Below are 25,226 nucleotides of genomic sequence, written 5' to 3'. Positions count from 1 at the left end.
CAAATGGGTCAGGTTGGAAGGGACCACAGTTTGACAGCTGGTCCAACCTCCCTGCTCAAGCAGAGTCATCTTGGAGCACAAGCACAGGATTGTATCCAGGCAGTTCTGAAATATCTGCAGTGAGGGAGACTGCAGTCTCCCTGGGCTACCTATTCCAGTGTGTAGTCACCACACAGTAAAGAATGTCTTCCTTATGTTCAGATAGAGCTTCCTGTGCATCAGTTTCTGCCCATTGTCGCTTGTTCTACTTGCTTGTTACCATCAAAAATGCCTGGCTTCATCCTATGACCCCCTCCTTCCAGATACTGATGAGGACATTGATGAGGTCCCCTCTCAGTCATCTCTTCTTGAGGCTGAACAGGCCCAGCTCCTCCAGCCTTTCCTCATAAAAGAGATGCTCCAGTCCCCCAGTCATCCTTGCTGTCCTGGGAGATGGGGGCTGGGGGAGAGTGGCCAGCTGTGTCCCACTGGCCTTGTCCCTGGCCTCACGCCCCTGCTGCCTCACCAGCCTGGTGTCTGTTGTCAGCAAGGCAGGCACCATTGTTGTGAGAATTCCTTAGATCTATTCTAATCTGTCTTCCACCTGCATCAAGATTTACCAGCTGAGAGAAGAACAGGTTATCTCCCCAATGACTTCCTACATTTTGCGCAGCCTGAAAAAGAGGAGGATGGCTCATGGAACCCAGGTCCAACCAACCATTTCGTGGAATAGAACCTTGGGTGAGGGGATCTGTGGGTGTGTATAACTTTCCCCTTTCCCCGAATAAAATAAAATTTCACTGGAAACCAAAAAGGATCCTTTCCCCCTGGTGATACAGGGCTTAAAGAGAACATTTTTCTTCCATTTTTAGGCTTTGTTTTGAAGAAATACAGGCAGCTGAGTGAAGATATTAGTTGGACTGACTTCTCCACTGAGATTTATAAGCCTCTCTTGTGAAGCATTTGTATGAAACACATCATAATCCCTCCATTAATTCATAGTCCCTTCATTAATTAGAATCAGAAAGGGCCAAAGAGCAGCCAAAGACATTCCACACATCTGCCACCAACACGTGTGTGTGCAATCTCTCAATGGAGGTAATAAGAATATTTTTGGTTTGTGCAATTCTTAATAACCTTCATTATTTGAAGGTCTTAAGTATTTTAACTAAACTAGTATGAAACATTTCACAGTAGCTTCTACTAGCATCCTCTTCTGGTTAATATCTGATAAGCACAGTACATGCATTTCCTAACTCTCTTCTGGTACTGGGGTTTACACAAAGCAAAACTCATTTCCACATGGTTTCACATAACAACATTAGTTTCGCGTGCTTTGATATATCATAAAGATTTCGATTCACTCCAAATGTCCATGTGCTTGGATTGTTTTGAGTTTAAAGTGAAACATCAAGCAAGAAGAATTTTGCATGGCTATGGGTTTTTACTGCAAATGCTATATGCAGCTTAATGCTGCCTCATGGGTACTATGAGCAGTAATTAGTAATTTTTTTCTTTTTAAATGCCCAGAAGATGTTAAGTAATGCAAGAATATTCACTAAGTTTGGGACCTTAGGGAATGCATTTTCCCCTTTATCTATTTTATAGCTTGTGTTCACTAAGTACAATGCTGTGACAATACGCTATTAATCTGTGCACTCTTAAGATCTTTGGGTGGATTTTGTCATGTCAGTTCGGAATTTCACAAGTGATTAGAAAGACAAATGCTGACCAGTGTGCAGGATTTCAGGGCACAGAGTAGGGAGTGCCCTGTTTTTGAGCTGCTAGTTGCTAGTTTTGAATCTTCTTGAAAACACAGCCCTCAAATTTTTCTACTGCATTTTTTTCAAATTTTCAAATTTTTTCAAATTTGAAAATTTTCAAATTTGAAATGAAAATATTGTTTATCCTGTGGTTTTTGTACTGATATTTATCAATGTTGTGTTGATAGAAAAACTACTTAACCTCTTCTACTCAGCACTTGTCTTTAGGACAGCATAATGGGAACAAGTGTTCACCGTTACTGGTGACAGGACAGCACTCAGTGGTTAAACTTGTCAGCCAGCTGGAGCCAGGGAATCCAAGACAGCATTCCCATTTACAAACATTTTATTTTGTGTTCCTCCATTAATAACAATTTCTGTCACACACACACATTTATTTTGTGTTCTTCCGTTAGTAAAAATTTCTATCACACACTTGTAACTCAGTCTTCGATCGGTTTGTTATTTTATTCCTATGCTAAGTATATTCTCAAGCTCCATATTTTGTGAGGCAGTGATCTACTTCCTGAAATTGTCATTCTGTGCCTAAAATTTTCAGTGAGGAAATAAAAATCTTCAGATATTTTATATTCTACTTAGTAGGTGTTAGCTAAGGTGAGCAAGTATGCTTCTTTATACCAGAACAGACATATCAGCTTGTTCCAGAATGTGCCTTACTTGTGTTGTGGACTCTGTCATTTGGAAAAATAAGTGCTTGAAATAAGAAATTCTGATTTTTGTAGAAATAGCATTGGATGTAGGGTGAGTGAGTTGTTCATCTATCTTTCTCCAGAGTTCTCAAAACTGTGAAATTCTTAGTGTAATAGACTGGAAATAGGTCTGTCATCAAACTGTGAACTCCATGGGGCATCAGGAACTGGTATTCATACTTCATAGTGATCATTCTAATGTTCATTGTCTTCTTTGTTTTTGTCAATTGGAGAATTTTTCTTTGTATTCAATGATCCTAAATAAAAGATTCTCGAAGCTACAGAGCTAAGCAACGCCATCAGAAAAAGATGAAATGTAAAAATCCACAAGAAATTAGCTACAGGTAATTAACCAAGTCAGAATGGGATGAAACCAGGTGGAATTTAAAAAGTTCAAGACATTTTTATTTTTGTAATGATCAGTAGCTTGCTGTTGTGTTGAAAAATTCTTTTGCTAATTAGACATGCCTTCCTTTTAGATAGTATTCCCCCTTTAACAGTAAAATTTTTGCTACACTGGAAGGAGCTGTGTGCTCAGGTGGCCTTTGTGCTTTGTGATCCCCACAGCTTTGAAGGGGAGACATGTACAGCATCTGCACTGTGCCAGTGTGCCTGAGAGGCAGATCTAGAAGAGTAGCTAGCTTTGATGCTCATGCCACAAGGACCAAAGGATGGGTTTATTCACAGCAGACTGGTGTCCACAAAAGAGGGGGCTGGGAAGGTGCAATTCTGAAATTACTACATCCCATTTAGGAAGTATGGTCCAAAGAGCAAAGTGCAAGCTTGGATGCAATTTCCCAGGCCTATTGCATGCTTCTTGTATGACCTTGGGAAATTACTGTAAATTCAAGCCATCAGCTTTCAATTGAGACATGCATAAATATCTGTGAAAGTCTGAGTTTCAATAATATTGTGCCTCAATTCCCCATCTGCTAATTTAGTAGCAGTATCATTTTCCTATCTTGAGCTGAACTGTGAATGGCTGAGATACTGGGAAAGCAGGGGAGGCTGGAGTACCAGAGGTAAGAAATGACAAGTGAAACTATTTTTTGAAGGCTTCTTGAGATCAAGCTGCTATATGCCAATCCCTAAGGAGAGTTGAACTAATTTTTGAGGCTTTTCGTAACTACTGGTCAACTGTCTTTCCTTCACAGGATGCACAGAAATGTAGTTTGTTGAGACATATTCCACTAAGTAAATTTTATTAAAATTGACCAACGTTTCAAAATTTATTGGGAGAGCAAAGACACATAGGCTGTACCTAATGCCTAAATTTTGTTCCTTTAGAGAAAAGAAAAACCAACTTACTGTTTTCACCAGTGGAATGGGTAGTCAAGCAAATAGATGCAAAGATACAGCTTGAAGCTTAGGTTTGCTAGTTAATCTCAGCCCAGTGGGGTTAAATGTGGCTGGCAGCAATCCTTTGAAAGGTAGCTGAAATAGTACTGACTTATAATCAGGTTATTTATATGTTAAGACATGTCTAAAACATCAAGTATAGACATTCCACACAAGCAATAGGAACTTCAAAGTACACATGCAAGACAGAACCACTTGAAGGACTAGAAGAGATCTTGGCAGAAGCTTTTAACTTGTCCATGCATAATACAGCACAAGTGGAGGTGAAACTATAACAATATCTTATCTTCTTTGTTTTCAAGAAAGGAATGACACCATTTTGTGATGCAGTCTGAGAAGAGGTCGCTTTTCAACTGTGCCATTACAACCTCCTGGATAAAACCATTAGCATTGGTTTTGTCTCTTCTCAAAACACAGAACAGAAAAAAATCAATATTTATTTTAAATAGCAAAGGTTGAATTAATTTAGCTTTTTCAAACCTTATTACAAGTAATATAAAGTATAAAATGAAAAAGCTAAGTAGCTCTGGTAAAACTTAAAATTAATTTTTCATAACTATATTTATTACACATTTGCAAGGGTCATTCACATGGATTTGTTTGATATCACTAGCATTGAGCTGCATTCTATGGTTATGTTTTAGATTTACTCCTTATTACATGTGGGATTGAAATTTCTCAGTGATACAAGTATGGTGAAAGATGTCTTATTTAATCCTACTCGGAAGAGAACAAGCAGCTGCTTAATGCAGTGAAATCCTACATCTCCCAGGGGTGGGGAAGCTGCATTGCATTACAGCTCTGTTTTGGGTAGTGCAGAGGGAGCACAGAAGGCATGTCAGATGAAGATGGGAAGTAAGGAAATGTGGACTTTTGCTCAGTCCAGTTCTGATTATAAAGTTACAGTTATGAAAGCCCTGAGGCTGTCAGCATTGACATAGTGGGTTTACAGAGCAGAAGCCTACAGAACTAAGCTTTTCTCTGGATCATGAAAATTTACTTACATAATGCCCATGTTTTCACATTGTGACCATGTGGTTGAATTGCACAGGTTTGAGCACTTGGTTTTCTTGGCATGTGCCATGGTTTAACCCCAGTCAGCAAATTCCACGCAGTTGTTCACTCAGTCCCCCTCACCTCAAGTGGGAGGAGAATCTGAACAAAAAAGTAAACTTGAAATCAGAACAATTTAATAATGAAAATAAAATGCTATGATACTCCTAGTAGTAGTAGTAAAGAAGAGGAGAGAGAGGAATATAACTCCAGAGAAACAAGTGATGTGCAGCACACTTGCACACTACCCACTGACCAGTGCCTAGCCTGACCCCAAGTCATCAGCATCTTCTGGATAACTGCCCATAATTTATTTACTAAACATGGCATTCTGTGGTATGAATTATCCCTTTGGCAAGGCCGGGGCAGCTGTCCTCACTATGTGCTTCCCCCAGCTCCTTGGACCCCTGCTAACTGGCACAACTTGGGAAGACAAAAAGTCCTTGATTTAGAGTAAAACACAATTTAGTAACAAGTAAAACATCAATATATTATCAATAATATTCTAATACTAAATCTAAAACAAACACTGTGCCAGCAACTAGGGAAAAAACTAACTCGTTCTCAGCCAAACCCAGCATGAATGGAAGAATTCAGGACTTTCCTAAAGGTATCAGAGGTTTCCAGAGGCTATGGCATTTGTCAGTATTTGTAGTTTCCTTCTTGTAGATATGGGCCCCTAAACTGCACCGCTTCAAAGGCCTGTGTACATTACCATTCTGTCAGCAGCATGATGAAAATAAAACTCTTCTCTTACAATTGGTCACACAAGGAACATCTTAGCCATGGCCCTGAACTCTCACTAACATACTGACTGACACCATTGCATTTGCAGTGTAGGCAGAGACATAGATGACTTCTGTCAACTTAAACATGAAAGCTGAAATTCTTTTCTCTTGAATTTGTCCAGACTAAGGACTGGATATAGGGTCACTCTTTGAAGTGCCTTTCTTCAGAAGGATGGGTTAACTCCTGGATATGCCTATCTTTCTCTATTGGCTGCAGAAGGATCTTAGATCCAGAGCTTATACAAGAGGCCAAATTTTGAGGTGAGATCTGGAGGTAAGAAGATGAATCTAAGCTTGCAAAAATGACCTGTGGCATTTCAATTACATTAATATTTGTCTCTGATGATGCAGATAGGAATGTGACAAGAACACACTGAGATCATGCAGCAACACCTAGATTTTATTGTTGGTCGCCTTTTATAGGGGCTTCAAATTTCCACTGGCCAATGATATGGATGCATTCAATTTGCGGTTCAGAGGGCTTGGATGAGGTCCCCTGTTTGAATTGAAATCTGACCTATAAGTACTGTGTCTAGGGGCTTGTTTACTTCCTTCCACTCTCTGATAAGCCAGGCTGGTCGAGTTGGTGTCTGTTATGCCAAATTATCTGGGAGGCTATAGACCAGCTATAACTGTTACCCTTTCCCCTTTCTGTTTTAAAAAATGCAAAGTGTTCTTTGTCATGCTTCTGCAGGTGCCTCCAGACAGGATGACAACACAGCATGATTGATGCCTTTTTTATTTTTGAGATCCTTTACTGCTTTAGTGTGCAGTTCTGAGCTTCAAATTAAGGGATGATAAGCTCTCTTCACAGAGTAGCTGCACAAAAAAATTCCTTTCCTAGCTTGGGACCAAGGACAACTGATCCAAGTTTCAGGCCCAAGAGCATAAACAATGGTGGAGTGAAGAGAGAAAAACAAGAAGGCTGGGACTTCATAACCAAAAGCTATAATTGGACAATTAACTCAAATATGCTAATGGACCACAACTTATAAAGGTGAGAGAGACCTTATGATTAGTCATCCATTTTGTGACTATTTTGGGTTCATCTTCGGTCTAGTCCTGGCTGGGCTCTTGTGAGACCCAAGGTGTATCCATTGAGGCCTTTTAATAAACACATACTGCGGAGGATCAGTAACAGGACATCATGCTATGATCAATATGATCAAGTGAAGCCGATTTATTACAAAAAGCAAACTATATATATATATTCAGAGACATTATCAGAGACATTATACAGTTCTCTATTGTTCACGCCTCAAGCTAATACGTGATTGGTTAAATCCTTTTTACACACACATTTTAATATTTCAGTTAATTTTAGTTAGTCTTTCTTCTTCATGTGTCTTGCTATGGTTTTCTCATCTGCCTTTGCATCCTGAACTGTCTGCTTTTGGGTGTGTTCTTCTCCTTTCATGTCCTTTAAGGGCATGGTGACCTTACTCAGTTTCTATTAAGGCTGGATTGTGCATATGTTGCATATATTCATTGTCCTGCAAAAAAACCTCAACAGTTCCCCTGTCTTTTTGCACAAACCAGACCAAATTAATAGCACATTCAGTTATTCTTTGCACACACTGTAATAAGCAGGGTACAATAAGCAAAATTAGTAAAATAATGCAAAAAACCATAATGCCAAAGCAAACTAAGTCTTTAAGCCACCCAGTAATGCCTAAGATTTTAACCACTCATTAAAAGGGTTATTAACAACTGTGAGTTTCTTCATCTTTTCTTTAAGTTGTGAAAGTTTCTTGTGAATTGATTCAGAGTGATCAGAGGTTTATGCCAGATATCCCTTCAAAATCTTTACACCCATTCCCTTGTGCTAGCAATAAAAAATCTATGGCAACCCTATTTTGCAACACAGCATGGCCTATGCTATCAACATCAGTGGTGAGTTCATCTAACACTGTGGATGTGATGTTAATTTGTTTCCCTGCCCAACACACTAGTTGGCTTAATTGTGTGAGGGCCTGTGCCAAGGCTACTCCTGGCATGAAAAATTATGCCAAGATAACTGATGGTGAGTCCCATAACTGTACCTCCTCTCTACATCCAGGGCCCAGCTGATGCACACTATGTCTTGAGCACTGGGACTTGTGACTGATGTTAAGCATCTGGTGGATGTTAGGGGCAAATAATGTTACTTTGCCAAAATAACATGGTCCTCCCAACGCTTTCTGGGGCACTGCAGGCCAGGCTCTATCGCCGCAAATGAGGAAAACTCCAGGAGGTAGCATTTGAGCTGCACCTTGCTCTGTTGGTAAAGGCCTTATCCAATTGTTACAATAATCTGTGGTATTGTAGTACCCTGAGGAACCAGGGGATATCCAAGTGCTATCATTTTTTTTGGTCATCCCTCTTTTATGCTAAACAAATCTGAGCCTATAGAATAATAACCAAAAAATAGACAGTAATTGCTTGGCATAGAAGCCAGGATGTCTAGCTCCTATGGCTTCATGCTGGTGATACTCAATCCCTGGGCAATTGTAAAAGCTTGTGCTCCCAGGGGGTTCATTGAAATCCCAAAAGTGTCGCACCAATTTGCAGAGGTTGGTCCACCCTGGATATTCCACCATTGGACCATGCACCAACTTGATCAAGCCTCATTTAAATTTTTGTGCACTCTGGCTTTAGTCCAAGGTCCAAATTCTTCTATAGAATCTAATGGAACTCCAATTAAACAAGTACGAAATAGATCAGAAGTAGTAGCCAAGATAAGCAAATAGATTCCTGCCCGGTTTGATTAGCCCGTGTAACCCACATGTTTGTTTGCTGATCAGTGTTGTGCAATCCCTGTGTTTTTCCTATTATCATAATGATTATCATCAATATTATTTGCAGGACAATTGCCATTGTCACCACCTTTGCTGATCACGTCTACACTTTAGCCAATATTCTTTGCCTCATCCCACTGACTGTCAGAAACGTGATGCTGTTGTGGCACTGCTCTTCCTCTCCCACACTCTGCAGCTGTAATCTGACTTTGCAATACAATTTGATTTGCTATTCCCTGTTTTGCCAATTGAAATTGAATCCAAAGCAAACTTTGCTGATCCTGTGTTTCAATAAGGGCTAAATCCTGGTTAAAATTCCAATGCTGTAAAATATCCCTCTAAGGAGTTCAGGGGGAGGTTGTCTTCTATGACAAGGCCCTAAAAATATTTCTAGTGTGCGCTCAACATTAGGTGTATTAAATATACTAAAACATCTATTTCAAGCTAAATTAGTAGAGCTAAATTTTTACTTTTTCCTGTGAGCTATAAATAGATTATTTTCCTGACGGACTTGTCGCCACCACTTCAGTTTGCATTTAACACACTGGATCCTGATCCATGGTTTGCAAAAATAGCCAGCAACAGAACAAGCTTGTTCAATTTGGTTTAAGACCTGTATTGGAAGTGCTGGTAAGCTGTTGTTACTAGTTACCGTAACCCCAGGTTCAGGTAGTTGGCCCGCATCTGTTAATAGCTGTAGAAAAACTTTCAACTGTTGTTCAACCATCAGGTGCTGGAGTATCGGGTTCAGCTGCATCTGGAGTCGGTGTTGGTGCCGACGTTCTGCTTCTGGACACAGCATTAGCTGGCAGGTGTGACTTTAGGTAAGGTTTCACCCACTTAGCTGGAATCCAGCAAATTCCCTTATCTGTAAGTAAGCACATGTAACCTCTTCCCATTAATTTCACTGTAGCTGGCTCGTCCCATATCCCTGTTTCTGGGCTTTTAAACATGACTTGAATACCATCACTTGGCCTACGTATGAGGGCATGATGCACAAGAATAGGTGGTTCATCCCTATCTCCTGTTGTTCTGAGATAATTAAGTACAAAGTTAGCCTTAGCTGTCCTTTCTTCCAGGGATCTATCATTCTCCCTTTTTGTTTTTGCAGGTGCCCTTGAACATCTGATGGGAGTGCTCAATAATTGCCTGACCTGTAGGGTTGTGTGGAGTACCAGTATCATGTTGGATACCCCACAAATTACAGAAATGTTGAAACTTTAAAGAACAATAAGCAGGGTCGTTATTCATCGTGATGGCTATAGGGATTCCCAACGCTGTAAAGCAATTGTACAAATGTTTCTCAACATGACATGCTGTTTCACCTGTTAAAGGCGTAGCCCATATAACACAATAGTAAGTATCAATACAAACATGCACAAACTTCTTCTGGCCAAATTCTGCTACATGTGTTAAATCCATTTGCCATAATTGCAAAGGCTGAGTACCTCTTGGGTTAACACCAGTGCCTACGCCAATGCCACCCCTTTGACAATATGGACAGGATCTGATGCCAGTGGCATCAGTAAGAGGGGTACCTAATTGTTTAACCAACATCTTTGCAGATTGATGTAAAAAAGCATAAGAATTTTTTGCTTGTTGAAATTTATTGGAAGTTGGCATTGGCCAGACAAGTAGCTACCAACAGATCGGCTCAAGTGTTACCTTCAGACAGACGAGGGAGATTTTGATGACTGCGAACATGAGTAATGAAACACTCTTGTCGGTGTTGGTTCAAATTTCTCAGTAGTCAGCTTAAAAGTGAATACAGATGTTTGTTATTAACTTTCTTAACTACTACCCTTTCAAGGCATTGTACACAGCCAACCATGTAAAGTGAATCAGAAACAATGTTAATAGCCTGATCGTTCCAATTCTCAAAGGCCCAAATAACTGCCTTCAACTCCAAGGTTTGCAATGTATCTCCTACTTCCCCAGGAATTATATGCTGATTCCATGAACCCTTTTGCAGCCACATACAAGCAGCCCTTTTAGACTGTTTGCCTGCATCAATAAAAATTGTTAGTCCTAGTACCAGACACAGACCGCCATGGTCTGTCCTCCAGCCACTGCTAAAAAAGGCTGTGTAACAATTGTAACCTTTAGTTGACTTAACATATCCCTACCAATTAAACCTAACAAATTTCTGGGAGTCTGCGTGACATAGGGTCTTGTTGTTACATTCACTCCTTCTGGGAAAGTAAAGGTAATTAACCTCCCTGCTTAATCGAGATGCTTGGGTTCCACCAATCCCTGCAATTCCCAAAACAGGATTGACTACTGTCCAATTTTTGGGCCATATAATGCTTGATTGAATTGTGAGTCTCTTGGTAATAGAATTACCGTTGGGATGTGTCAAGGTTACCTGCTTATCTGGTTTACCTCTTGTAATGTCCATTGCCCAATAAATTTCTGGGTTACCTGTGGAACCAAAACTGCCTGTTCCCCACTCCTTCAATCCTGTACAGGGAACACAAGACTTAAAAGGAACAAATTGAGAAATCTGTGATCCTTTAGGGATAGATACAGGAGGGAAAAATGTCCTAACCATAATTTTGATAACCCCTTGATAGTCTTCATCAATAACCCCGGGAATTATTTCCAATTCCCTTTTGCTTGCAGATGCCTTCCTTACAGGAAAGCACTAAACCCACTTCCCAGAGGTCCCTTTACATTAGTCTCTACCAGATGTACTGCAGAGTCAGTAATGGTAATGTCTACCATGGTTTCCACGTCCATTCTGGTGCTTCCAGGAGTTGCGGATTGGAGTGAGTAAAGTCCTCCAGACGTTTGAGCAACCCATGAAGCTCTTTTTGCAACATGTCTAAAATCTGCTAAGTCTTGTCATTAGTGTTGTCAAAGGAAAGCATCTTAAACAGCTTCTGCTATTTTTCTGGATCCAGGTTGGGATGATCATAAATAGCTCTATGCAAGCGGTCTATGAATTTATTGAAGTCCTTATTTACCCCTTGATATATCTGTCTAAAAGCCTGAGTATGCAGCCCATCAGGCAATGCAAGGATCGAGTGGTATGCAAGTTATTGTCTTACATGCAAAACTTCATCAATACTTTGGGCTTGGGCAGTTGCTGTGGACCAGGGACCTTCTTCTAATAACTGTTGTGCTGTAATTCCTAACAATATGTCCTCCTGAGCCCGATGTCTTGCTTCCTCTTTTTTACATGCCCCTTCCACATTCTTATGGAGCTGAATCTGCGGGTGAGGAGGCATGGTTAACCTAACCAAAGTCTGAACATCAGCTGGAATAAAGGTATCTGCTGTAAAAATGAATTGTAATAATGATTGTGCTAATTGAGATTTTAAGCCATATTGTGTAACGGTGCTTTTCAATTTTTCTAATATCTTCCAATCAAATGGCTCCCACCCTCACCCTGTGGCTCGGGTTAGCACAAGGAAGGCTTCTATAGTACTAAGGGAGAATGTCCCCTCAATTGTTGCCTCAGTAATAAATCCTTTCCTCTTTCTTTTTGGTGCTGTTTTTATTTTGGGATTTAGCTCTAACTCCCAAATTTCCATGGTTGAGGGGGGTATCTGCCTCTCCCTCCGCTCCTCAAGAGCCCTTTCAGAGTTCAAAATAGCTGCCAGCTCCCTCCTTTCAAAAGAATAGTCCTTATGGGGAGCAACTCAATCACTTTGTTGAATTACTAACTTCTGCGAAGTGTCTACCAAAGCTTTTAATTACTTGGCTACTGTTGTGGTATGCTGTAATGTCCCATTTTAGACTTCCAGGTCACTTCCCCAGGTGTGCCTATACCTCTTCCCCTTCCCCCCTCGCCCCCTGCTGGGCTGTCAATCAGGTTTAACATTCCAGCAAGGCGTCGTGTGGTTGGTCAAGTTCAAAGGATGCCCCTCAGGCCCAGGGGTCATTGGCCTGTCTGGGTGTCATCCCCCCCTGAGACCCTGCCCCTCTCACCTGGTTGGGTGGCTCACCTGTTCCCTCCCCTTCCCCTGTCCCTGAGCTTAAAAAGGTGATCAGGCCATGCGGGCGGGGATTCTGTTGGAGCAGTTGTCTACATTCAGACCTCTGTAACCATGGAATAAACCTCTGGATATAACCCTCCAGCAGAATCCATTTCTTTTTCTCTTCACCATCGCCTGAAGCTATCCTCCTGAGGTAAACGGAGTTCCTAACAAGCCTGGACTTGTTCAGTGCCCAGCTGCAATCTCCAGCAAGCCAAGGTATCTCTGGGGTGACACACCACAGTTGCTGCCTTTGGCCTAGCAGCGAGGGTCAGACTGGCCCAGGCACAATATAACTGGTAATACTGGGATTCATATTCCAATAGTCTACTGAGGCAGATCCTGACTCTGTCTTTTCTTCTTCAGCCTCATCTTCAGATGATGAGTGCATTATTTCTAAAACTTCACCATCAGCTGCCCCCTTTTCCTGAATACTTTTATTCTTGGGTTGGCAGCTGGAACCTCCAAGGGAGGCTGCTTCCTGACTCTGTTTCTCATCTGAGAGTCCTGAGGTTTCGAGTTCCTCTTTGGTTAGTGGAACCAGGCTACAGGGTCCTGGGCAGTGCAAAGGAATGTCTAACGTAGTTGAAAATAACTTGCTAGCAGGAAATGCCTGTGGCTCAGGATCAGAGTTTGGGAAAAAGCAATGCAAGCTGCTGCAGCGGCTTTCTTGTCCACCTTCATTGCCCATAATATCTCTACAATGTTTTTCTACAGGTTAGCATATTTAGATGCCTCTTTAGCCTCATCTCCTCCCGAAGCAATACAGTCCCACAACATGCTGCCCATGGCTTCCCATGCTGATATCTCAAAAGGGATCTGCGCTCCTGTGCGAAGTTTCATTCCCATGCCCAGTAAATAAGTCCCTTCAGAGAGGAGACCCATGCTGGAGCAGGTGCCCCAAGCAGGGATGTGAACACTTGGAAAACCCCTGCTGGAGAAGGCTCCAGGCAGGACCTGTGAATCTGGAGAGAGGATTCCGTACTGGAACAGGTTTCTGGTAGGAGTTGTGACCCTGTGAGGGACCCAGGCTGCAGTAGGCTGTGCCAGAAGGACTGCACCGTGTGGAAGAGTGACACACATTGCAGCAATTCATGGAGAACCGCTGTCCATGGGATGAACTCATGTTGGACAAGTTCATGTGGGATGGACAACCATATCCTGTGGGAGGGACCCCATGCTGGAGCAGGGAAATAAAGTTTGTCCCTGAGCAGCAGCTGAAACAACCTGGGATGAACTGATCATAACCTCCACTCCCTGTCTCCTTGCACAGCTGGAGAAGAGGAGGTAGAGCGGGGAAGGAGGGAGGGCTGGGGGGAAGGTGTTTTTAAGACGCATTTTACTTCTCACTATCCTGCTCTGGGTTTGTTAGTAATACATTCAGTTCATATCTCCAATTCAAGTCTGTTTTGCCTGTGATGGTGTTTGGTGAGTGGTCTCTCCCAGACCCTATCTCAACCCATGAACCTTCTGTTATATTTTTTGGAGACAAAAATGAAAAAAAAAGCGATCCATTTGTGGAAGAGAGGGACAGAAGGGCTTTGGTGGGTGTCTGGTATCCAGCCAGGGTCAAACCACTAGGAGAGTGAAGAAAGTTCATATTGACCGACAGCAACAGCAGACATTTGTGTACAGGCTTGATAGTAGTTTAAAGGGTTAAGGCTTACATCTTGCTTTGGCTTCTCAGCTGATTCCATCAGTCCTTGGCAGATGTTCCTCTTCCCACATATTTGAGTGTAAGCCACCAGAATGGGGCCACAGCCTTGGCAGCACTGTAAGGTAATGGTGGCAAATAATGGCCCAAGCCCAGACAGGAGCACCGTGACGAGCCTCACACAGGTAACCTTCCAGTTCTGGCATCTCTTCTCAGCACGAACCATTAATTCTGAGGGGAAACCCTCTCCCAGAACGTCTCCTGAACGCCCTTGTCTCGCCAACACCCCACAGCCCGCAGGAAGGAGGGCTCGCTCGGGGGCGCAGGGCCCGGGCCCGCCCGGACCCCGCCACGGGCCTCACAAGCCCCTGGCTGTGCCCGCCAGCGTCCGTCTCCATCGCAACCGGGCCGCGCTGGGGCGCCGGGGCTGAGGGAGGAGCATTGGCCGCCAGGGGGCGCCGCCGCCGACGGGGCGGTGATCCGGGCCCATCCCAGCCCGTCCGGCTGCACCATGGGCAGCACCTTGCGGAAGAGCCCGGCCGTGCGGCAGGCGCCCGGTGGCGCGCCCCTGGAGCGGCGGCGCCCGGCAGGTATGTAGCAGGCGGCTGCCGGCGGACAGAGCCCACCCGGCAGCGCTTCGCACCTGGCGGGCTCCCAGCGCAGTGGGGCGGGAGGGCTGCCGGAGGGACCGGCTCCGGTTTCCCTGTGAAATATCCGGCAAGGCGGAGTTGGGCTCCCTCCCTTGCTGGTACCCACGCCCCGCAGAACAACTTTGCTGTGCCTTCAGCAGGGTGACCGCGGGTCCCTCGTGGGTGCTGGGGACCTGTTCCCTAACACTGCCTCTGCCGCCTGGCTGTCCCCTGACTTTATCGGGCAGGCTATGCGCATCGTCCCTCTCACAGTAGATCAGAACTATTCTGGGTGTGGGACCCCGTCCCCAGGAACTGCCACAGTGTGGCTTGAAGGATGTCTGTGCTGAGGAGGGAACGAGATTTGGAGTTAGGAACACCATTTGGAGTTGGATGTGAATTAAATGGTCCTCTGGTCCGTGGATATGATTTCTGCCTACCAGGATTGAGGCATCTTAACACGATAGAATGGGGAAATTTGTTTTGTGTTTCAGCTGACTACTCTCTATCTTGTCAGAGTCAGAGCTTCAGGCTGAGATCCTCCATGGGCATAGCATTAACCGTGCTCTCATCAGGTCTATAAAACCCAATAAAAGAAGCTAAATAATGGGCTTGAAGTAGTGAACGCCTGAAAATGAGCCTATGCTCACATCTGGTGCCGAGCAGCAGTTCTGCCTAAATGAGCTTGTATTACTATAGAAGTGTTTTCAGCTCTACCACATCCCTGGGAGAGGAGACTGTTTTAAAACATGCTCTTACATTTGCAATAATTTGAGGATATGGACACAAAACCACCTTAGGAGCTTTAAGGTGTTACATGATATTTTAAGTCTTATTATGCAGGCTGGAAATTATCAAAACCATGGCAAACAAAAAGTAAAGATGCCTGTGCACTAAGAACTTGCATAAGGCACAGCAGAAGCTGACAAATATAAAGATGACATTTGTAACAGTTAAGATTCTTGAAATAGGCTTATTGTTATGGCTCCATATTGCCTAGATCTTTCAATTATACCAACATAAAATCCTCCAGTCTGAACATTGGAAGCACTAGATGTTTCTTGATCCTAAGAGGAGGAATTGGGAAGAAAAATTAAAAAAGGCAAACAAAAAAAAAACCCTCTCAAAGCACTGTCTAGAGAGTCCAGTTGTCCTTGTACTTTCAGGGCACAGCTGTGACCTGACAGCAGTTCCCTTACCTAATGCTGCCACTACCATGTTATGATTTTAGAAGTACCTAATTTAGTTTTAAATCTGATACTGGAATCTGTGCAGATCTGGTAGCATGGAGTCTGGGGCAGAGTGAGCTGCTCTGGAGTTGTACCCAGACCTGGTTTCTCTGGCCAACAATCCATCCGCTGGCATAAACTCAGAAATGAAGCCTGAATCTCAATGAGCATTTTCAGCATTGTGAAGCTGACTCATTTAGGCTAAATGATTTAAAAGAACATGTTGTTTGGACTTTGGTTTTTCAATTTTAGACATTACTACTTCCTGTTGCCTATTCTACAACTCTGGCAGCATCTTAAAGTAATTCCCCAGGAAGGTTGGTTTAAACTGTGTTTATAGTTTATATTTTGGCATCCCAGCAGATTTGCTTCTGGGATAGTTGTTTATGAGTAAATTATTATCTGAAACCCAATGTTCACTTCCTAAAGGAGCACATCACAGTTTTTAGTGTCCAAAGTTTTTAGCTTTTAGGACAAGAGATGAGAAGAGTTTTGGGTGCTGTTGAAGGACTTACACAGAAAACTAAAGCAAAATAGTTTACAGAAATTTGAACAGAGATACATAATTTACATGCAACCAGAAACATAATCCAAATATACTAATTACTCATTGTTTAACTGACTGAAACATGAACAATCTAAAATTATTCCCTTTCTATAGTTGGTCATACCATGTAGGAGAGTTGTTTTAATATCTATATACTTCCCTTGGACAAAGTATATTTAAACTTATGTGTGTAGTAGGAGAAATAAATTGGCTTGTTGACAGCTGTAATAATTTCTTCTTTGTTCTCTGGATTTTTTCTCACCTTTCCACCTTTTATCAATGTCAATATTTGATTCAGTTATTAATTCACGGTAAGATTGAAAAATGTTACAAAAATAAATAGTAGCAAGCTGACAATAAGCACAACTGGCAAAAAAATAATAGTGCCTAGCACAGGAAAAAGTAAAAATGTTAAGATGAGGTGCTTATATACAGCTTGCATAACAAAGGTCTTAAATACATTCCTTTGTCCTTACCTTGTGCTTTCAAAAAGGTTGTTCTCAATCTTCAAATACCATTCAGTATACTTCAACAATTGCATTTTGCAGGTGCAGTATTTATGACATTTTGTGAGTGTAAAGGTACAAAAATTAGAACTGAGAAGACAGTGCTTTTCCTAATACATTTGTTAAATTATCTCCACACTTACTTCTTGTATTCATATTTCTCAAGTCCCATACTGTACCAAGCTGTTCCTCTCTGCAGCACAGTTCTTCACATATCTTCTCAGGCACTCCTCCTGGGCTCTCAACCCACCCCTATTTATTCCAGTTACCTTCACAAGCCACAGCTGTTGCCCAACTAAGGACTTCGCAGCTGTAACTCATTTGGAGTAACTAGGACCCACACATATCTTAGAGGGACTCTCTCCATAAGGACCCACTTATTTAATACATAGATCTTACAACATATAGATCTTAAGCGGGGACTCTCTCCATAACAATACATATATTCAGGCCCCCGCAATTACTTAATTTTCTGTATTATAAACAGCCGCTTTACTGCAGAAAGGATTAATGACAAAATTCAAAGCTGTACAATAAGGGGCTAAACTTACACATCTCAGAATTAAGATAGCCTGGGTTGCAGCTTTTACTTTATAAGATACATTATTTGTTTCTGTGGGACTCTAACTTGTTATAATGTCAAGTACTGCTTTTTTTCCATCCCAGACTCTCATAGTTGAATATTATGAGGGGCTGTGTTTTAGTTTGGTTCGACTTTGTTGTATGTTGAAGCTGCTCAGCTTCTTTCAGGACTGGGCACTCAGGACACACTCACTGCTGGGCCTGGAAAGTAGACTGGGAATGAAATTTGGGCTGGATTCTACAAAGTCAGTTTAAAAGGTAGTTTTAGCATAATTATTACTAATTTTTAGTGCTAATATGAGAGCCTCTGAATGCAGCATAACTGTGAGATGGAGTAACAGGGGATCCACTTTGGTGGTCCTAGTTCTGTGCTGTAGTACAAACACCAGTGGTAATTAGGTTATGTTGACATTTACATGTGGTGAGCATTGCAGTAATGAGGCCCCAAATATTTTTGCTTTTGCAGTATTTCCTGGAAATGTGTTGACCATATAATTTACATGTGCGTTGCTCAGGTGACAACAACAGATGTGTCATAGCACTCTTTGTGCAAAAAAGTAGAGTGAATTCAAATCTTGGATGTAGCTTATTGGATGCCCATGTATTTCCTCTACCCTTGTTAATAATTATGCCATCCCCTTGATTTCTGCTGTGAACAGAAATGGTGCTTGGCCTTCAACAATGTATGGTATTCACCTCCTTTTTCCAGTCCTTTATTATGGTTTCTCTATTTTCAAAACTTTGGAGGTAGAACTCCATTGCTTGTTCCTGTTTGAAGGTTGTTCCTCCATTAAGCCCATCTCAGTTACCCTTTGGTAGGGTGTCTTGTTTCTGTTTTGGTTGTGCTTGTAGAAAACAAACCAAATAGCAGATAAAATTGTGCACTGGGGCTTAGTATACTGAATTGCTAAAGTATTCTCCTTTTTCTTTACCACTGCTATCTCCAGAGGACATCTTATCTACAGCGACTCCCTTGTTTTTGATACCTGGTTTTTTACATCTGCCTGTTGTCATGCAGCTGCCTTCCAGTTTATAGCTCAACTCATGTATTTCCTGGTGTTTTTTTCCGTTGCTTATTCATTTTCCCCCATTCATACTTTTAAATAACTTCATTTTTGAATGTGCTGTCACATTTTAGGTCTTCCTTGCATAACCATCCCCTAACTTGCTTGGTTATATATGATGTCCTGTCTTTTTCCTTATCTTCAGTTTGGTTTTACCTTCTGTTTTTCCTCCATAAAGTTCACAAGTTCACAGCTGTTGCTTTCCATAGCATATTGCCTTTCCTGTATATACCCTTTGTGCCGTGTAGGGATTCTTCTATGATAAACTCCATGGAATTGTGTGATCCCCACAACCCTAACTGACCCAGCACTGTCTTTTGCATAAAAGAGATACAAATGCAAAGAGAGGAAGTAAGTAGAGCATGCAAATACTTTTATTTCCATAGAAAATAGTAGTGATGTAGTCTAGTGTAGACCTAGCTTTTGCCTAAGAAGCTGCTAATGGACTTATTTTACTGAGTGAATGTAGATACCATCTCAATTTATCTTCTGTTCTAGCAAAGTTGCCTGTTTTGCTTGTTGAGTCAGATGCTCAAGGAGGAAAGAGCTGTTTGACATGGTCACCTCTCTTGTGTCCTGGCATTGCATCCCCAGCATGGTGGGAAGGAAACACCTAACTTCCTTATCTCCTCTGTTGTTTGCACAGCCTGACACAAAGCAAGCACTTCTTGGTAGCTCTGGCTCACTGGTATAAGGTATTTCTTCTTTTCCAGCCTTGTTTTCCTTCACAACCATTCCCAGCCAGACCTTTGTCAGGGCCGTGTGCATAGGGTTGGTTTCCTGGATTGCTTTGGTGGCAGGAGAGTTCAGAGTGACCTGTTAGGCTGTGCTGCTTCCCTCTCCTCACAGAAATTCTGTGTCGTTGTTTGCTGAACTGCTACAAACAGGATTAAATAATTCCACTCAAATCCTTTTTTTCTTCAAAGATAAAAAATTTGATTACTCTGGATTCAAATATCTAGTTTTTTTCCTCATCTCTTAAAAAAGTCCCAGGAGGGACTTTGTGGGAGGGGAATAAATCACATGTTTCTGAGTCAGGTACCCAAGTACTTTTCATGGTGTTGTATCTGCCTTAAACTTCATGCCCTTACTGTAAGATTACCTGCAAAGAGCTTATTTTCCTTTAATTGTGTTCAATTTTAATAACTGGTTTGTTAGACAAAAAAGCCTGATTGTGTGTGAGTTGCTTTCCACCATTTTTTTATGTTCTCTATGACTCAAATACAAGCCTGATTTCAAAGAAAAGAATGTGTGAATAAATAAATGGCTTTAGTTGTGGTAGAAACAATAAAGGCATGGCCAGTGGCAGTAGGGACTAATGAATGGCACCAGCACCAGGAGATCCTGTTCCATCCCTGCTGAGTACTGTTTTACCTCTCTGGCCTCAGGTGCCACACTTATTCAAGTGAGGCTGGTGATGCTTCCTCCTTGTGTCAGAGAGTTATTTATTTACTGACCAGGAATTAAAAAAAAGGTAGCATGAGAATATTAATCACGGTTTGTGGGAACCACAGGTTTGTGTTGGCCCAGGAATTTCAAAAAGTCAGGAAGCTCAGCCCTTTCAGGTCATCCCAAATAAAGGGTGAGCCAGTATGAATGGCACTGTGAGCATGATACACTTTACAGGTAGTTATATCATTACCCAGCTTCCTTTGGTTTTGATTCAGATTAGATAAAGCATTAATTAATATGAGTGAATCTCAAAGAAACTGTGACATTTGAAGGAAATAGACAAAAATTTATGCCAAAATTACTGGTACTGTAAGGTGATATTTTCCATTAAAATTGCATATAAAATGTTGTATGAGATATTGTAGCTTTTACCACAGCTCCAGAGGCAGACAAGTTTTGTATTAAGATTTTCATATCCTACTTAGTTTAGTTCACAATGAAATAAAATTGAAGATGAAAGTGCTCCAAGATACATAATTAATGTATGATTGGTTGCCTTTTACTGAGGAGAAGAGAATCTGAAAGTTACTTTTGTTAAATTTGTACAGCTTGTTCTGTTAAAGCCAACAGAGTTTGTATTGTAGATGTTCTGGAAATACTTGAGGTCAGCATGTGATGCTATGCTCGCAGAAAACATCTCTATTAGTGCTAATTAGAGCAACCTGGCTAATTCCTGTATGGCTTACTGTAAACAATGACATAAGGAATGAGGAATGGCTGAAGACTTTCAAGGGTACGTACCCACTGCCTGATACTGCTGAGAAACTTCTGTGGGTGAGAGCACTAGTAGGAAAGTCTGTAAGAAAGCCCAGGTCTTGTTGGAGTGGGATTTTAAGTTCCATAATTATTATGGCAGAAATATGTCTTGTAGGACTTCATAGCAAACCAAGAAATATGATTATGTCCCTGTTAAAATCCTTAAAGTAATATACTTTTTCATAAAGCAGTTGGACTTTGTGATAGCCGCATGAATATTCAGAAAAGCAAAAGGAAAACAAAAACCTGGAAGTAGGAATTACTTCTTTTGCTAGGAACTAGAAACTGTTTTAGGAGCCCTGTTTTCAGACTAACTGGATGAGACAGATTATAAATTTGAGTGGATGATTGTTAGAGAAGGGGATGTTTGAGTGTGGAGTATTTTGCTCTGGGTTCTTGGATGGAAAGGTGGTGGATTGCAGCCCTCCAAACACAGTGCTGACCTATCTTGAGTGGAAAACTGATTGGAGGATGTTGTTGAGTCAGTCCCCAGATGTTAATTGGAAAATTAACCTGAAAGGGTGAATTTTGTCACTTAATCCCATTTTTGAGTGGGAACTTTTCTGCTGGGTATAGGGAGCTTTGATTCAGGCTCTCCAATTGATGTCACTTGAAAGTTTGTCTTCCCTTTGATCTGGCATTCATCATTCCTCTGTCAGTGTTTCTTCTTTGGTTGGTCTTGGTTTTGTAATTCCTGTCCTGCTATGCCTATGCAGAAGTTAGATTAACAGTTATCAGTAGATTTTTACTGTCCTTTGAGAATACTGTGCTCTGGGGCTTTCTGCTGTCTTCTGCATTTTTCATATATTAACTGCATTTGTTTGGCTGAGAATGATGAGGGTTTTTTTTCTCTTCTGGTTTAGAGCGCTCAACACTTAGGTTGGAAAGTTCCCTGAAGTGAAGTTTGTATCTAAATGTTTTCCCACTTATGGAATTTACTTTAAATGTTTTTTGTACTCAGATAGTTGTGGTAAAACCAAAGAATTTATATTTTCATGAAGGAAATAGGTGTTCTGGAGTAGTACTATGTACCACTGTCAGGACTCTGCTAACAGAAACCTGATCAAGTAGAGTCCTTCTTCATAGAGCTTCAACTAGTTGCAAAGTTCAGTTATTCCACATTATGCCTTGATGTTGATTCAAGTCAAGCTGTCCCTTATTTAAATGGAGGGAGTTTTAAGCTCTTAGATATGAAAAGGGCATGAACAAAACTAGAATTAAAATTCAAGGGCTTTGCAGCAACATACTGGATAAATATAAGCAATAACATAGTTCAGAGAATTTCTCATTTCTTAGGAAAATGCACTTTACTCTTTTAATAGTCAAATGTTAAAGCTTGATGGGTTTTGGATTTGAGAGGCCAGCAGACAGCTCAGCCCCATTCATCCCTCCCTGGTGGGATGGGGAGAAAATTGGAAGAGTGAAGGTGAGAAAACTTGTAACTGGAACAAAGACAATTTAGTAGGTAAAGCAAATGACACCATGCCAGCAAGGCTGCAGGCTTCCATTTCCTCTCAGTTTTGTCAGTTCAGCTGATTGCAAGGCAGCCTCTCAGTGTGCAATTGTGAAATGATCCAGGCTGGAGGTGTATCTTTTAAGGGCTCGGGGATTTTCCCTGGTAATCTGAATGATATAATGGCTCTGTTGCCATCACTACCAAATGTTTGAGTTTGCTCAATAGGGGAGGTAGTGACCTGTGAGGATAGTGCAGAAATGAGCATATCTAGAAGAAGGAAGACATGAAAATTTCTCAAACTACAAAGATAACTTGAACACAAGGTAAATACTCATTGTCATATGAAATAGCCTGTACTTCCCAAATGTCTGAAGATAGGGCTGTAAAGCAATTTATGTGCTTGCTCAGAAACATTTTAAATTTAGAGGTGTCTTCTGAACTTATTGTTCATTAAAATGTGAAGTTTGTTCTTGTTGGTAATGTTCTTTTCCATGATATAGAAACTCTAGGTAAATCAGTGGAGACTTTTGCCTTGAAGCACCACCTGTAGACCTCCAGAGTGAGTTGTTGAAAGGCAAGTGCTTTCCATGGGTGCCCATGTCCTGCCTCTGCAGCTGGTGGGATCCCTGGATCACTTTTGCAGGGTAAGGCAATTTTTATCCTGGAGCAGTTTTGCTTACCAAGCTCATCCAGGCTGTTGGGTTGGGCTGATCCTGTTCCCACCTGATCAAAACCTTCTGAAACCAATCATGCCTTTTTTCTTTCCAGCCAGAAGTTACACAACAAACAGTCAAAAGTTCAGAGGCCTCAGTGCTAGGGAGGACTTTGGTTTGTGAGGAAGCTCCCTCCCAGTAAGGAAGGATATGGGTTGAAAATACCACAGTTGTTTCACTGTATTTTTTTTATCTCCCCAGGTAAGGTTTTTTTCTGGTTTAACAAGTTCTGAGCAAACCTGGCAGTTTTGCCACTACCAGCAAGAGGTGTAGCTGCCTCCTCTTACTCTCTGCTGGTCTGGCATGCCTTTGTCCTGGCACCAGCAGGGGTGATCACAGGATTGTTCCCTGGCTTGATTGAGCTGGCTGAGCTTGTTAGACTGGTGGGAAACTGTCCACAACTTTTCTTCTCCTGGGTTAGTTTTGTCCTAGGTTAATGAGTTGATATAGCTCATGCACGGGTCTGAAGTCTGCCAGAACTGGTGCCAAGTATGCAGATATAAAGAAGGAAAAAACAGTGTGGTAAAAGATAATAGAGTTGTCCCCCCTTTTTTAGTATTGGTTGATTGTATTGATTCACCCCGTACCAAGGAGCACTTGGCAGGTCATAGGGAAGGTGCCACCTCACCAGCCACCACCTCCTAGACTGGGATTAACAAAACCAAAAGTTGGTGGTTATGCAGGGCAAGAGTGTCACTGGGCTTCCCTGCTACAGACTTGTTAAATAATGCTGATGCGTACCAGGCAGAGAGTCATCCTCACCACCGCATCTAGGAGAGTTATCCAGAGCAGATCCATGGTTCAGGTTCTCTTTAGCAGTCTCACTCTGAAAAAAATGTGTCTGCTGACTCGTTTTTGGAAAGTATCAATTATTCACCAGGACTCTGGGTTATCACAACTGCTGTTAACAGGTGGAATTCTATGGAGAGCAAGCTGGTGACACACATAGCACTTTCTGCTTTGTCATGCTGCCTGTGGCAGGTTGCCCAAACCAACAAGGGAGAGGCCCCCAGAAGCAGAGCCAGCCAACATACAAACTCTTTCAAGTCTTTGCCAGGGGCTAGGTTGCCTTTGGGTTTTGGGGCTATTGCTAAAACTTGGTACCTCTGGCACAGATCTACCTGAAAATAATTAGAGATATTTATACAAGTGCCCGTGTTGGCTAATGTCTAGATTTTATCTCACTGAAGCTACAGTTTTAGGTGAAAATTCCCCAGATTGTTCAAACTTGCAGGAATAAAATATTCCTTCTGTTGCTTTGGATACACAGGACTGTAACTTTAGTATAATATAGCAAAGCAAAAATTTGTGAAGGCTGTTCAAAACCTGTGTTCTTGCTTTTCTTTTTTTACATGTGTGTATTCCCCAACTAGAACAGGAAAAGTAGTATCCATCACTAATATTACTGTTAGGAGTTCTGATCTTTAAACCCCTTTACCAACATCACCAAAGTACTCTTCCCAATATCTTTGTGAGATAAAGGAATTTTAGCAACAAGTTCCGGAGAAGAAGTCAGAAATTACAAGATTACAGACCAGTTTTCAATGACTGCCTTTTTTAATTTGTATGTGAATGTTTTTCAGGTTTGTGGGCTCAATGCCCAAGGAATGTATACATAGCATTCAGTATGGCTGTTTCTCTAAGTATGGGCACATGTCAGGGTTTGCTAATTAATGCTGGTTGTACAGTGCAAAGTATGTATGTGATTAAGTACAAACAACTGTGTACTAACCCATTTATTAGAAATTAAGCATAATGTAATTCAGGGTTATGTGGAGGAAGGCAGAGCTGATAATTCATTTCAATCCACGTTTTTCTTTTCCAATACCACATCAAATAAAGTTTCACTGTGTGTAAATATGATTTTTTTTCTTTTCACTAATATGCTTAAACTTCTATATTGGGTATACATATATATATATAAGCACTCTGTTATGACCAGTGGGAACACTGATCTTTCCCAGCCTTTTTATCAATACATTGAACTGAAAGAAGTTTCCAGGCAATTAATTGCAGGAGAAAACTAAAAACTTTTAATTAAGTTTAAAAAGTATGAGACTTTACATGTCACTTTCTGGGCAAGAAAGATAAAGATTATCATGTTCTTCTAAGACTGAAGTTTCAGGCTTAGTCACAGGAAATATGATTTCCTTGCTTTGATGCAGTCATGTTGTTAGATTTGCCAAAAGTTCTGAAATCGCAGCCAACTCTTTTTTGGGATTTTATTCA

General features: G+C 41.5%; 1 long non-coding RNA gene across 1 annotated transcript in view; it reads right to left on the bottom strand.

Moving 5' to 3' along the window:
* The window catches only part of LOC132073036 (uncharacterized), a 165,015-nt gene that overhangs the window by 74,721 nt on the left and 65,068 nt on the right, over window positions 1–25,226 (bottom strand). The window lies entirely within an intron of this gene.

Source organism: Ammospiza nelsoni, chromosome 5 (genome assembly GCF_027579445.1).
Source record: "Ammospiza nelsoni isolate bAmmNel1 chromosome 5, bAmmNel1.pri, whole genome shotgun sequence".
Lineage (NCBI taxonomy): Eukaryota > Metazoa > Chordata > Aves > Passeriformes > Passerellidae > Ammospiza > Ammospiza nelsoni.
This window is presented reverse-complemented; position numbering and strand designations above follow the sequence as displayed.